The following is a 13925-nucleotide window of genomic DNA, read 5'->3' on the forward strand; positions in this document are numbered from 1 at the left end:
CGGTTATAGCCTCCGGTATCTTCATAGTTAGGCTCCACCCAGGGGAACCTGCCGCGGTCTCCTTCTCCTATGCTGTAGCGCTGGCCAATCGCAGCGCTCAGCTCATAGCCAGACAAACTAGACACCCTTCCAGTCGGTGTAAATATCTTAACCACATAATACTAGCTGTGCACTTTTTTTCACACAGTTTGTAACAAAATTTTTGTGTATTTTGCTCAGTAAATTTCCACGTCTGCAGAATTTTTCCAAAAACCATACCCATTGAACATAAATATGATATATACAGTACAGACCAAAAGTTTGGACACACCTTCTCATTCAAAGAGTTTTCTTTATTTTCATGACTATGAAGGCATCAAAACTATGAATTAACACATGTGGAATTATATACATAACAAACAAGTGTGAAACAACTGAAAATATGTCATATTCTAGGTTCTTCAAAGTAGCCACCTTATGCTTTGATTACTGCTTTGCACACTCTTGGCATTCTCTTGATGAGCTTCAAGAGGTAGTCCCCTGAAATGGTCTTCCAACAGTCTTGAAGGAGTTCCCAGAGATGCTTAGCACTTGTTGGCCCTTTTGCCTTCACTCTGCGGTCCAGCTCACCCCAAACCATCCCGATTGGGTTCAGGTCCGGTGACTGTGGAAGCCAGGTCATCTGGCGCAGCACCCCATCACTCTCCTTCATGGTCAAATAGCCCTTACTTTCAAAGTTTTCCCAATTTTTCGGGTGACTGACTGACCTTCATTTCTTAAAGTAATGATGGCCACTCGTTTTTCTTTACTTAGCTGCTTTTTTCTTGCCATAATACAAATTCTAACAGTCTATTCAGTAGGACTATCAGCTGTGTATCCACCTGACTTCTCCTCAACGCCACTGATGGTCCCAACCCCATTTATAAGGCAAGAAATCCCACTTATCAAACCTGACAGGGCACACCTGTGAAGTGAAAACCATTTCAGGGGACTACCTCTTGAAGCTCATCAAGAGAATGCCAAGAGTGTGCAAAGCAGTAATCAGAGCAAAAGGTGGCTACTTTGAAGAACCTAGAATATGACATATTTTCAGTTGTTTCACACTTTGTTTGTTATGTATATAATTCCACATGTGTTAATTCATAGTTTTGATGCCTTCAGTGTGAATCTACAATTTTCATAGTCATGAAAATAAAGAAAACTCTTTGAATGAGAAGGTGTGTCCAAACTTTTGGTCTGTACTGTATATATATATATATATATTTTCTTTTTTTTTTTCTTTTACAAATTCAGGCCCCATTGACACGACCGTGTCCGTTTTGCAGACCGCAAACCATGGATCTGCAAAACACAGACACCGGCCATGTCCATCCCGCATCTCGTTCCAGACCCGTTGACTTCAATGTGTTCAGCGATCAGCAAGATGCAGCCAAAGATAGGACATGTCCTACTGTATCTTTTGCGGCGCGCCAGCAGGACCCGGCAGCACATGGAAGCCCATCCTATCTTTGGCCGCAACCTGCAGATCTCGTGAACCTATTGAAGTTAATGGGTCCACACCGCGATGCCGGGGACACATGGCCGATATCTGTGTCTTGCCGATCTACAGTCTACGGTCCACAAAACGAATGCGGCCGTGTGTATGGGGCCTAAGAACAAGGTGTGTGGTGTACATGAAAGCTGTAAGGAGGCACACTATGTACAGAGGAATGGTGCCTCACTTTGATATTGTATTATGGGGTTATTCTTCCATCTTCATATGAAATCCTATACAAAATAACCATATTGTGCCTCTGTAAAAAATATGACACACATGTAGGGTCCCATAGACCACAGTTCCATATTATGGAATAAGATGACTCGGAGGTCGTATGGGGCCATAATATAGTACTTAATATGGTAGTTAGCATGTGCCTTGTCAATAGGGGCTTAGAAACCTTTTCCTAAGATGTAATGCTAAAAAATAAAAAATGCATAAAATAAAATAAAAAGATTTAAATGAACGTACTGCAATTTTCTGTATTATTAACGCTGATGCTGTCACAATGTATAAACCTATTGCAACTATTGATAACATTGGATCGCCAAGGTTATCTACATAGCGGAAAAATAGATAACACTTCCAGGTTTAGCTTAAAATATTTGGGTCAAATGTACCTTTACTCTGCTCCTGGAAACCAGCATTTACATGCACTATACACAAGTACTGGAAACGCTTACCTTATATCCTCTCTGTCTCCACCCAATATACCGGTGAGGAACAACGTGGAGGTAAATGCTCCGCTCCTCCTCTGGCACTTTCTTTAATTTTGGATATGATCAGTGATTGTGCATAGAATAGTTCCCAGTCCCCGTTATATTACAGTCAGCCTGTGGAGACCAGCTCCACACTCAGTGCTTGTTCCTTCTCAGACATGCGTTCATGGTGACAGCTGATTTTATTTTTGCTTCCATGTAAAAGGTGGACCCAGGGGGAGGACTATTTTTAGGGCCTGAGTCCTGTTTGCCCAGTGCCAGACTTAATTGCTGTTTCTGTAAACCTGTTCGGACAGACACTGTTAACTTTACTCAACAGCCAAAAAACAAAAAATCTCTTTACTGTTTTATCTCTTCTAATCATCTAGCTGTTGTTTTACAGTCCAAACGAGACAGAAGAATAATTATGGGGCATACGTTGTTCTCAGCTACTTATCTGTGCTGAAGGCAGATTTGTGGTTGGGAGGTAAATTAATCTCACAGGCTCAGGTATTATGCTTGGATTTTTATATAGCAGTATGAGGCACCAGTTCATAGGATTTCTTGGTAAGCATTGCTGACAGTTCATATCACGCTAACTAAACATGAGGCAGTGACGGAAGGCCTAGAAACGGCCTAAGAGACACCGGCAAAGTCTGCAAGTGAAAGTCTTTGTGAACCATCCTTCACACATAGGGGTAGGTTTACTAATCTTGTCTAAAATGTAGAAAGCGTCAACGTATGGCCTCCATACACATTAGAGTACTGTTGGATGAACCTTTCAGGAGGACCACCAAGCAATCTAGGTGTCTGGTGGTGGCCTTCTATTATCTATACCCTATATACCCTTGGGCAAACTTAGTGTGTATGTGTATGGAGGAGTCGAGTGAGATAGTTGTCAGCCAATTGAGCTTTCACCTGACAATTATTGACAATTATTGACAATTATTTACCAGGCTTGATAAAGGCTACCATGTAGCCGAAACGTTGCTGTTGGGTTTTATGGCACACATTCTATGAAGCTTGTCCAATAAAAAATTCACTGAAGATGCTGCTGTTGCCTCCTTTTGTACACTATTCATTGGACTGCTGAGGATCTTCGGTCGTGGCTCGGCTGTTGCATTTCAGTGTGGTCACGAGGTCCGTGAGTGCTGCTCTACAACTGTTATTGACCTATTCTCAGGATAGGTCATCAATATCAGATCGGCGGGGGTCCGACACCCGGCACCCCCGCCGATCAGTTGTATGAGGAGACGGTGCACGCAATGTGCACGTGCCGTCTCCCTTCTCTCTTCCTGTCAGCTGCTGCTGTTCTATGGACATAGAGGAGGAAGAGAGAAAGTAGATGAGCAGGAAGAGAGAAAGTAGATGGCACGTGCGCACTGCTTGCGCCGTCTCCTCGAAACAGCGGATCAGCGCGGGGGGGGAGTCGGGTGTCGGACCCCCACTGATCTGATAGATAATCAATAGAAAAAGCCTGAACAGCCTCTTTAATATAGCCACTTAGACCTGACATGATACCCTATGTGTCCCTCTGCCTAGCCTGTCAATTCCTATGTACCCAAAGTTGTATTCCATCTATGTTGAATTCTCCTGCAAGTTTTACCGGAGTCATAATAATTTAGGTCAACCTGTAAAAAGCTCTCACAAGATAAGTGCACCATCATCATGGGTAATGGAGCATCCAGGTTAAGTACCCATAGGTCCCCTAGGAGGTTATGACTTTCTTTTGTAGGACAGAACACGTTATAGAAGATTTGGTGAAGAGGATTGAATATTAGAAGAGGTTTCTTGTGAAGCACCCTGGGGTGGCAAAATCGTAACAATCAAAATAATGCTTCATGGAGTGTAATTCTCCCCTTCGAAATGACAGACAACAACCTGCGGGCTGCGGCTCTCAGCATGCCCTAATAGCTGTAGGCTGTCCAGGCATGCTGGGAATTGTAGTTTTGCTGCAGCTGGAGGGCCGCAGGTTGGGCCTCCCTGTTCTAACTAAATTTTCCCTTTAAAAATGGGAGACTAGCTTTAACGATCGCCCACACGTCAGAGCTTATCAGTTTCACAATAAATATACTTTAAAGAACCTGATCTGTTCCACACTTAGAACTTTCCCAAGAAACGTAGGAAGAAATCACCATGCTGGACATGTCTGCTAAATGTTGATCGCTGACCTCCACTTATTTTATGTAATGCTACTGAAATGTCCTTTCCATTAGTCTCTACAACTCCTCTCCGGTAGATGCGGATTATAAATTACAGCTAATCATTCATGTTTTGACACAGGTATAATTTTATTTTCTGCCAGTGCCCTTTTCATTTTTAATTTTCATGCTTTATGCTTAGCTAGTCACCAACCGTGCGCAGAGCTCCAACCTTCTTGTACCTCGCCGTGGAAAGATTTCCAGCATGCCACTTGCATATTTTAACACACCTCCACCATCAGACTCTGTCTATATCATTAACACACAATTTAACCTTGCTTGTTTATTGGGGAAGAGTCACATATTAAAAAAAAAAAAATCTTCTGCCAGTCAAAACCAGATAATAGCACATCTCCTTTTTTCTAATCTGTTTTTATTTTCTGATTGCATATTTTTTTATTCTATTTTCTGAACGTGATTATGGGGGCGGCCATCTTGCCTGAACTGTTCTTAACAGCATTTACACAGCATAGAAAGTTGCTTTACGGCAGCCCCATGGGCCATAGACACAGTGGTCAGGAGGGGACCTCAGTGACTTCTATGGGAGAGTTTTCTAGGCTTGTTCTGCGACCTGTGCAGAGGTCATTGTACAAGAAAAGAATAGATAAGATCTGACAATCACCTATTGGGAATGGTGGATGCTGTCTTATTTGTCATTCTAATCATTCCTATAAGGATATCACCTCTGTGTGTAGATAAGCAGATAACTGCAGTAAAGTGGTCTGTACAGACCAAGAAGTGGCGCCTATTATTATCCTTATTGGCCAGTGTGAAAACTGCAGGATGTAATGGTTTTTGCTTAAATATAGATATTGACATGAAAAATCAGAAATAACATCACCAAAAATTATTTTTGGTGATGTTTTAAACAATAGATCATTTTCTGATGACACATTTCCTTTAATTTTACTATTCCTTTAAAGGGGTTGGCTGGAATTGTAATTATTTATTTGCATGCATAATATAGACATAATCCACAGCATTGCACATAGATCGTTACCACCCAGTGTCCCCATTTGGGCTTGCAGTCTAAATTTCAAATTAACCTATTAATAAACTTTTGCTGTGTGGGAGGAAATCCACAGATACTGTACATGGGGAGGACATTCATGCAGATGTTGCCCTTGGTTGGATGTTGAAGCCAGGACTCCGACAGTGCACACCACCAGTGCTAACCACTGAGCCACCACACGGGCCAGTAAAGCATAAATATATACAAGTCAATCCATTAATTCCCCCTCAGATCCATCACCCAGATCCATTAATTCCCCCTCAGTCTCACGACCACTGCAGCCTGTCACAGTCCTCAGCAACGATGCTTGGATGTCCTCATCGATGCAGGGCTGATAAGGTGCCGGAGTGTCGGTGGATTTAACAGGTCTGTAATATATTTTTTACCAAAGTTTCTTAAAATCCCAGATAACACCTTGAATGACCAAGCCATTCTTGATTTTAAATCTGTAATTCAGGATTTCAATATTGTGTAGTGGACAAAGCCAGCTTTTGCAGGGGAACCACCAGTCCGCTACCTCCTGAAGTAGTCAGGTCAGATAGGTAGATAGATAGATAGATAGATAGATAGATAGATAGATAGATAGATAGATAGATAGATAGATAGATAGATAGATAGATAGATAGATATGAGATAGATAGATAGATAGATAGATAGATAGATAGATAGATATGAGAGATATCTAATAGATAGATAGATACGGTATATGAGATAGATAGATAGATAGATAGATAGATAGATATTTCAAGTCGGTGGTTACTATTGTTCTAGGACCCTAGGTAAATTTCCTGCTAGCAATACCCCCAAAAAATGTTGCATGGGTGATTAAAAGAAGCTTCATTTTTCTCACCAAGATATTTGAAGTGCTGCTTCATCTTTTTGGAGGAAAGGTAGATATATAGATAGATAGATAGATAGATAGATAGATAGATAGATAGATAGATAAACAAATTGTGTGTTTTATTCACCAAATAACAGCAATGTTTTAGTCCTCTCAATGGGACTTTCTCAATCAGTTGTCACTGCTTGAGAAAGTCCCATTGAGAGGACTGAAACGTTGCTGGTATTTGGTGAATAAACACACACTTTTTGGGAAGTGCCGTGGAGTTCGTTTTTCTATTCGCTATTAGGTTGGTGGATCGCCTCTTCAGCCGCTGGCACCCCTCCTCACTCATCGTTTGCTGTGCTGCCTGCAAATTTTGTTTTTTGTCTAGATAGATACAGTAGATTGATAGATGGATGGATAGATAGATGCGCAGGCAGATAGTCTAATGCCCATATCAGCAAACTGCACACTAGGGGAATGACATTGATTTTTATGTCCAACTAACAAGATTAGGAAGTGGACTACATCCCCAAATATCTTGGGAATTGTGAATGATGAACCGCTGACTTTCTCTTTTAATGCCAAAAATACTGTCCCTGTAGTCGCTGTGATATTTACAGTCCGAGCTTCTAGACGGTTGAAGGTTTTTTTCACTCTAGTGCAATCCATGGAGAACAATTAGTGGCTATCACTTACAATTAGTAGACATACAGCACATCCACCATGGTGACATGTTGTGGGGTAAACTAAAGGAAATGTCAGAGATCAGCGGAGAGAGGAGAACAGAGGATCCGTTTGTCTGCCGCTGATTACACCGGTGTATGTGCGCTGTAGAGGAACACATATTCATTTCCTCTGTTAGTTCAAGAGAAACATAGCAAGTTTACTACTGGAATCATAAAAAAAACCTGCTCCAGTGTGTAGGTATTTCTTCCACATATTTTTTATGACGCCCCTGATGCTCTTTTGATTCCACCTAATGTGTCCGGTGCTGGCGAAAAGGAGAAGTTTCTGGTGCACTGATTCCTATTTCCTGCTTGCCCAATACCAGGAATCCTTCTGCCACCCTTTTATAAAAGAATGTGGTTGGTGAGGCTGAGCTACTGAGCATGTGTGACCACCAGCCCTGGAAATATTAAGTGGATGTTTTAAGAGGAAGTCAGAACACCAAATGACCATGTACTTACAGCAATGTCTAGACACAGAAGTTCATGGGACATTTATAGAGGGCTTGCCATCTTTAGCTCAACCAGCACTAGGAAAGGAAATACATTGAGTTTTCAGGAATCAGCAAATTGATGAGCTATCTGCAGGATAGGCCATTAATATTAGATTGGTGGGTATCTGACTTTTGGCATCCCTGCTGATAGGCTGAAGGGGTCATGGGGTTGGGGTGAGAGCTGCAGCTTGGTTAAACTTGGGGGGGGGGGGGGTAAAGGAAAAGTTTTGTAACATTTCTAGACAAAAGTATAGGGCCCCTTTCACACGGGCGTGTCCGGATTAGGTCCGGATGCATCCCGGTGCATTGCGGCAAACCCGCAAGAGTAGGAATGCAATTGCAGTTTTGACTGCGATTGCGTTCCGATGTTCAGTTTTTATCGCGCAGGTGCAATGTGTTTTGCACGCGCGTGATAAAAAACCGACTGTGATACCCAGACCCGAACTTCTTTACAGAAGTTCAGGTTTGAGTTAGTTGTAGTGTAGATTGTATTATTTCCCCTTATAACATGGTTATAAGGGAAAATAATAGCATTCTGAATACAGAATGCATAGTACAATAGGGCTGGAGGGGTTAAAAAAAAAATTATAATAATTTAACTCACCTTAATCCACTTGTTCATCTGGTCATCTGTGAGCAATAGGACCTTTGATGACCACACTGCGTTCATCACATGGTCCATCACATGATCCATCACCATGGTGATGGATCATGTGATGAGCGTAGTGACGTCATCAAAGGTCCTATTGCTCACAGATAAAGACAGAAGAGATGCCGGCTGCGCGAACAAGTGGACTAAGGTGAGTTAAATTATTATTATTATTTTTTTTTAACCCCTCCAGCCCTATTGTACTAAGCATTCTGTATTCAGAATGCTATTATTTTCCCTTATAACCATTTTATAAGGGGAAATAATAATGATCGGGTCTCCATCCCGATCGTCACCTAGCAACCGTGCGTGAAAATCGCACCGCATCCGCACTTGCTTGCGGATGCTTGCGATTTTCACGCAACCCCATTCATTTCTATGGGGCCTGCTTTACGTGAAAAACGCACAAAAAGGAGCATGCTGCGATTTTCACGCAACGCACAAGTGATGCGTGAAAATCACCGCTCGTGTGCACAGCCCCATAGAAATGAATGGGTCAGGATTCAGTGCGGGTGCAATGCGTTCAACTCACGCATCGCATCCGCGCGGAATACTCACCTGTGTGAAAGGGGCCTAATGTTAAAGGTGCACCAAATGTAACAAACTTTGGCCTCATGCACATGACCATAGTTCGGGTCCGCATCCGAGCCGCAGTTTTTGCGGCTCGGGTGCGGACCCATTCACTTCAATGGGGCCGCAAAAGATGCGGACAGCACTCCGTGTGCTGTCCGCATCCTTTGCTCCGATCCGAGGCCCCGCAAAAAAAATAGAGCATGTCCTATTCTTGTCTGTTTTGCGGACAAGAATAGGCATGTCGGACCCCACCTATCAGATACTGATGACCTATCCAGAGAATACGTCATCAATAAAAAAAAACTCTTGGAAATAAACCTTTTTAAAGCAAAACAGACTTCAAAAAGACCAATCATGATACATTCCCCATACACTCACTAAGTGTACGCAAAGGGGTTACGCAGTGTCATAAGGCCGATGACCCAGCCTCAGAATAGGTCATCAATATCAGATCGGCGGGGATCAGACTGCCGGTACCCCCTTCGATCAGCTGTTTGACAGGGTAGTGGCTCTCATGCGAGCGCTGCTTCTATTTCAGAATCACTTGCGTGCTTTCTCCTTTGCACAGTGTACATGTAGTTGTAATTTCTCTTCCCAGGGGCTGAGCAGTTTTAATTCCACTGCGCTGCCTCTACAGAGCAAGAACTCCAGTTTCGCATTAACCTAAGAGGACTACTTTAGATTGTGGGCTCCCTGGGCTGTGGACCTGATGAGATGATCTCTGGCCTGGATTTCGATGGTACATGAATAGCAGTCTGCATGTGACGCTGTTCTTAGATGATACACAGTTGCGGTGCAGGGGACGTAGTACTTTGTGTTCTCGGCGTCTCTCTCATATGTTAGATATGTTATCTGCAAATTACTTCAGAGTTTATTTTTATATATCTACCTTCCAGGGGTGAGTGTTATTGCTGAGGAGGGGATACAAATAGAAATGTGACTTGTGAAAATCATTACCGTTATTTATAGTCCTAAACGAAACCCGGCGAGCTGTATAAATAAGGACTTCCCTTTCATTGTGCATTTACACCAGAATGCTTTTCCTGTTAGGAAAAGACATTAAATAGCATATGACAGTTTTACTGAGCGAGCGTTGAAGGCAGAGCCTTGTGTCATAGAGTCAGGTTTTATTTTCACAGCAGAATAGACCTCGGTCATACCAAACATCTAAATATATAACTTACCCAAGAGTCAAAACAGCCCAATAAGCAATAGTCATATAACGGCCTAGAGCATTGACTAACAGCAAACTAGTCACGGTTAGAGTTGAGCGGACACCTGGATGTACGGGTTCGACCGAACTTGAGAAAAAAGTTCGAGTTCGGGACCCGAACTTGACCCGAACTTGACCCCATCCCCCGAACCTCATTGAAGTCAATGGGGACCCGAACTTTTGAGCACTAAAATGGCTGTAAAAATGTCATGGAAAGGGCTAGAGGGCTGCAAATGGCATCAAAATGTGGTTAAGAGCATGGCAAGTGCTCTGCAAACAAATGTGGATAGGGAAATGACTTTAAATAACATAAAATATGTAAAAATAAAAAATATTAATCTTGATCTAGGAGGACCAGGTCCATATGGAGTAGGAGGTTGAGGAGGCGGTGGATGTGGCGGTGTAGGTGGAAGCGGCGGTGGTGGAGGAGGAGGTATCCTACACTGCTTTTTGGTTTTAAATTTTATTTTTAAAATTAGGGTACACCCCAAATCATTGGGAAATATAACCTGTGATAACCCCCTCCAGTCGTGCTAAACACACGTTCAGACAATACACTGGCTGCAGGGCAGGCCAGCACCTCCAAGGGGTAAAGGGCAAGCTCAGGCCATGTGCCCAATTTGGAGACTCAAAAGATGCAGGGGCTGAGCCCTGTCAGTCAGTTCGTGTAGGCGTGTGCACACTTACTGCCCCACCATGTCACACGTCCCCGTGATGTTCACAATCCAATTTGATATCTGCTCTATCAACTTTCGATGTTCTTTTCTGCGCCTACCATCGTGATCACGGGTGGCGGGGAATCAGGGTTCCAGGCCGGAGAGGGAGCGTGAGAAAGAGAGACCAAATTTAAGGGAGGATCCATTTTTTCAAATTTAAAATTATAGAGTTGAAATATGGGAGAAATTATTAAAGCATAAAAGTGTGACAACTTTTCAGAGTTTAAGCATTGAATGTAAGGATGTGGTGCGCATTAATTACTGAATAATTTATTAAATTTTATTCCCTGTCACCTATGCATAGCAGGTGTTTATTCACGTCTAAAATTGTATAATGTCAACCCAAGAATGTAACAGAAAAATTATTGAAATTTATTAAGCTGTCAACTAGGTATAGGAGTGGTACATCACACCCAAAAATTGGTGAATTTCACCAGAATATATAACTGACAATTTTTTTTTGTTTAACCTGTCTACTAGGTATAGCAGTGGTACTATACACCCAAAAATTTGTTAATTTCACCAGAAAATGTAACTGACAATTTTTTTTTTTTTTTTACCGGTCTACTAGGTATAGCAGTGGTACTATACACCCAATAATTTGTGAATTTCACCCGAAAATGTAAATGACAATTTTTTTTTTAACCGGCCTACTAGGCATAGCAGTGATACTATACACCCAAAAATTTGTGAATTTCACCCGAAAATGTTAATAGCAATTTTTTTTTTTAACCGGCCTACTAGGTATAGCAGTGGTACTATACACCCAAAAATTGGTGAATTTCACCTGAAAATGTAAATGACAATTATTATTTTTTTAACCGGCCTACTAGGTATAGCAGTGGTACTATACACCCAAAAATTGGTGAATTTCACCCAAAAAAGGTTAATGACAAAGTAGTGAAATGATATAAAATAAAAACGTACAAATTAAAAAAATATTTTGATTTATGAGGTGGAGTTCCATATGAAGTATGAGGTTGAGGAGGTGGTGGACGTAGCGGTGTAGGTGGAAGCGGCAGTGGAGGAGGACGAGGTAGCCAACACAGGTTTTTGGTTTTAATTTTATTTTTTTAAGTTAGGGTACACTCTAAAAGAGTGTGAAATATCCAAAATACAAGAATGAGCAATTGTGCTGCAGTATAACAATGGCTGATTAGTGCCGGTATACATGTCTATTCTGTACAAGGTACGGACAAGTCCTGAGAGATCCATGCATGGTTCATTTTAATGAACGTGAGCTTGTCCACATTGGCTGTGGAGATCTTCAATCTCCCGTCCGGCTCGTCCAAACATGAGCATATGTGGAGAGTATCCGGTGGTACTGTGTACTCTGTTGTTATAGGCCCACATCAACTCAGGTAGGTACGCGGGCCACTGGGCTTTTTGACTGTCTTCCAGAGTCCGCAGCATCTGAAGCAAGGTTGAAGCGTTCGCACGCCCCGTTTCCTTGTGGGTGATACGGAGTGGTGCGGGAGTGTTCATTAGAGTACCCTGAAAGCATACTCCCTGGTCAGAATGTATCCTCCGTGGACACCCGAACACCTGTATAAAGTGTTTACAGACAGCTTCGGCGGCCGACTCTGCGGTTTGGTCTCTGGTGGGCACAGCCACCGCATACTTGGTAAAGTGATCTGTCATTACTAGACAGTACGAGTGTCCCGAGGTAGAGTACCCAATCTGTACATAATCGATCATCAGAAGTTCTAAGGGCGCTGAGGTGCGGATGGTCTGCACAGGAGACCGCTGTTCAGTACTCTTACTCAACCCACAGGATCGACACTTGAGACATGTCGGCCAGACCTGGACAGTATACCAGCCGTTGGAGCCACTTGAACGTCTTGTTGCTCCCAAAATGAGCTCCCTTTTCATGAGCTTCCCTGGCGTCCTCCGGTCCCAACGACATGGGAATGACAATCTGTTGCCGGTACTGCAGCTCTGACTGTAAGTATATGATCCGGCACAGGAGGCCCTGGGTAATTGTCAGCTTGTCCCACTGCCTTAACAACTTCTGACCCTCTGGGGTCAGACGGGCTCGTTCTTCTGGCCGAGGCCAGATCTTGCTCCGAACCCATTCTTTCAATTTCCACAAATCCCTGGAACTATCCTGGACTCTCTCCCAATCAGTCAACGTTTTCCCCAGCACTAGCGTCATTCCAGACGCCACCCCACTTGAATGTGCCACATCCGGGAACAGAGGTAAGCGACCAAGGTCAGGAGTTTCAGTATCCTCTAACTCCTCATCGGCTCTCTGAGTTGACTGTCCTACTGGAACTCGAGAGAGTGCATCGGCATTGCCGTTCTCCCTACCGGACCGGAACTTGATGCGGTATTGGTACTTAGAGAGGCAGGCCAACCATCTTTGCTCGAGTGCACCGAGCTTGGCATTCTCCAGGTGTGCCAACGGTTTGTTTTCCGTCATCACGGTCACTTCTGCAGCAGTCAGGTATTCTGCAAACCTTTCGGTCATGGCCCACACCAGTGCCAGTAGTTCCAGTTTAAAGGAGCTATAGTTATCGGGGTTGCGTTCTGACTCTCTCGCACTGGCTCCCATAGGTGATGACTCTCTCCCGTCCATCCTGGACTTGGGACAATATGGCCCCCAGACCATGTAGGCTTCCATCAGTCTACAGCAGGAATGGGGTATCAAACCGTGCGTAAGCCAGGATCGAGGCATTGGTCAGCGCCTCTTTCACCGCTTCAAAGGCCTCTTGTTGCCGGGGCCCCCAGTCGATGGGGCGTTTCTTCAGGGCCCTAGCCGTGCCTCTTAGCAACTCATTGGACCACTGAGGAAGGGGACATCTCAACCCCGAAACGCATCTGGTCAGACCCCCCCAAACATATGCGAGTGCACCACACCGACCTAACAAAGGAACAGTGTCAAGCCTGATTTAAAACTCTGCGTGAAAGGTGGTAGTCAGACGGAGTCCGGATCCAAACAAGCGGGCTCGCGTGCAGTGACTAACCGACGCGGTGAACATACTACCTGCCAGACTGAAGGAGCAGATCTGAGCGAGGTTCGCAGGTCGGCAGAAGCTTCAAACTCCGGACGGCAGAAGCTTCCAACACCAGTAAGATCGTTCTAATACAAAAAGCCGGTTAAATTGCTACAAGCTCTAACATTGACCTTAAGCGGGACGCCGCCAGGTCAGTAATTTAGCGGGACTCTGCCGCCTACAATTGTATACTATTGTTCCAACAAGTCCGGCTTAGGATTTAAGTCAATATGTTACTGCTGATTATTGGGAATAATACTGAAAACCTTGTTTTTGATCAAGCTCTTTATTGTTCATCGCAACATT

The 13925-nt window shown here is 43.5% G+C and overlaps 1 protein-coding gene across 3 annotated transcripts in view; it reads right to left on the reverse strand.

The window, feature by feature from the left end:
* The window catches only part of XIRP2 (xin actin binding repeat containing 2), a 359651-nt gene that overhangs the window by 151898 nt on the left and 193828 nt on the right, over nucleotides 1-13925 (reverse strand). The window contains exon 1 of one of the 3 annotated variants that reach the window (XM_040440979.1): nucleotides 2200-2431. The exons of the other annotated variants lie outside the window; for them this stretch is intronic. The gene's annotated coding sequence lies outside the window, so the exon portion shown is untranslated. Of the gene's footprint in view, nucleotides 1-2199; nucleotides 2432-13925 lie in introns of those variants that run through there. 3 annotated transcript variants of the gene reach the window in all.

The sequence above is a fragment of the Bufo bufo genome, chromosome 7 (genome assembly GCF_905171765.1).
Source record: "Bufo bufo chromosome 7, aBufBuf1.1, whole genome shotgun sequence".
Lineage (NCBI taxonomy): Eukaryota > Metazoa > Chordata > Amphibia > Anura > Bufonidae > Bufo > Bufo bufo.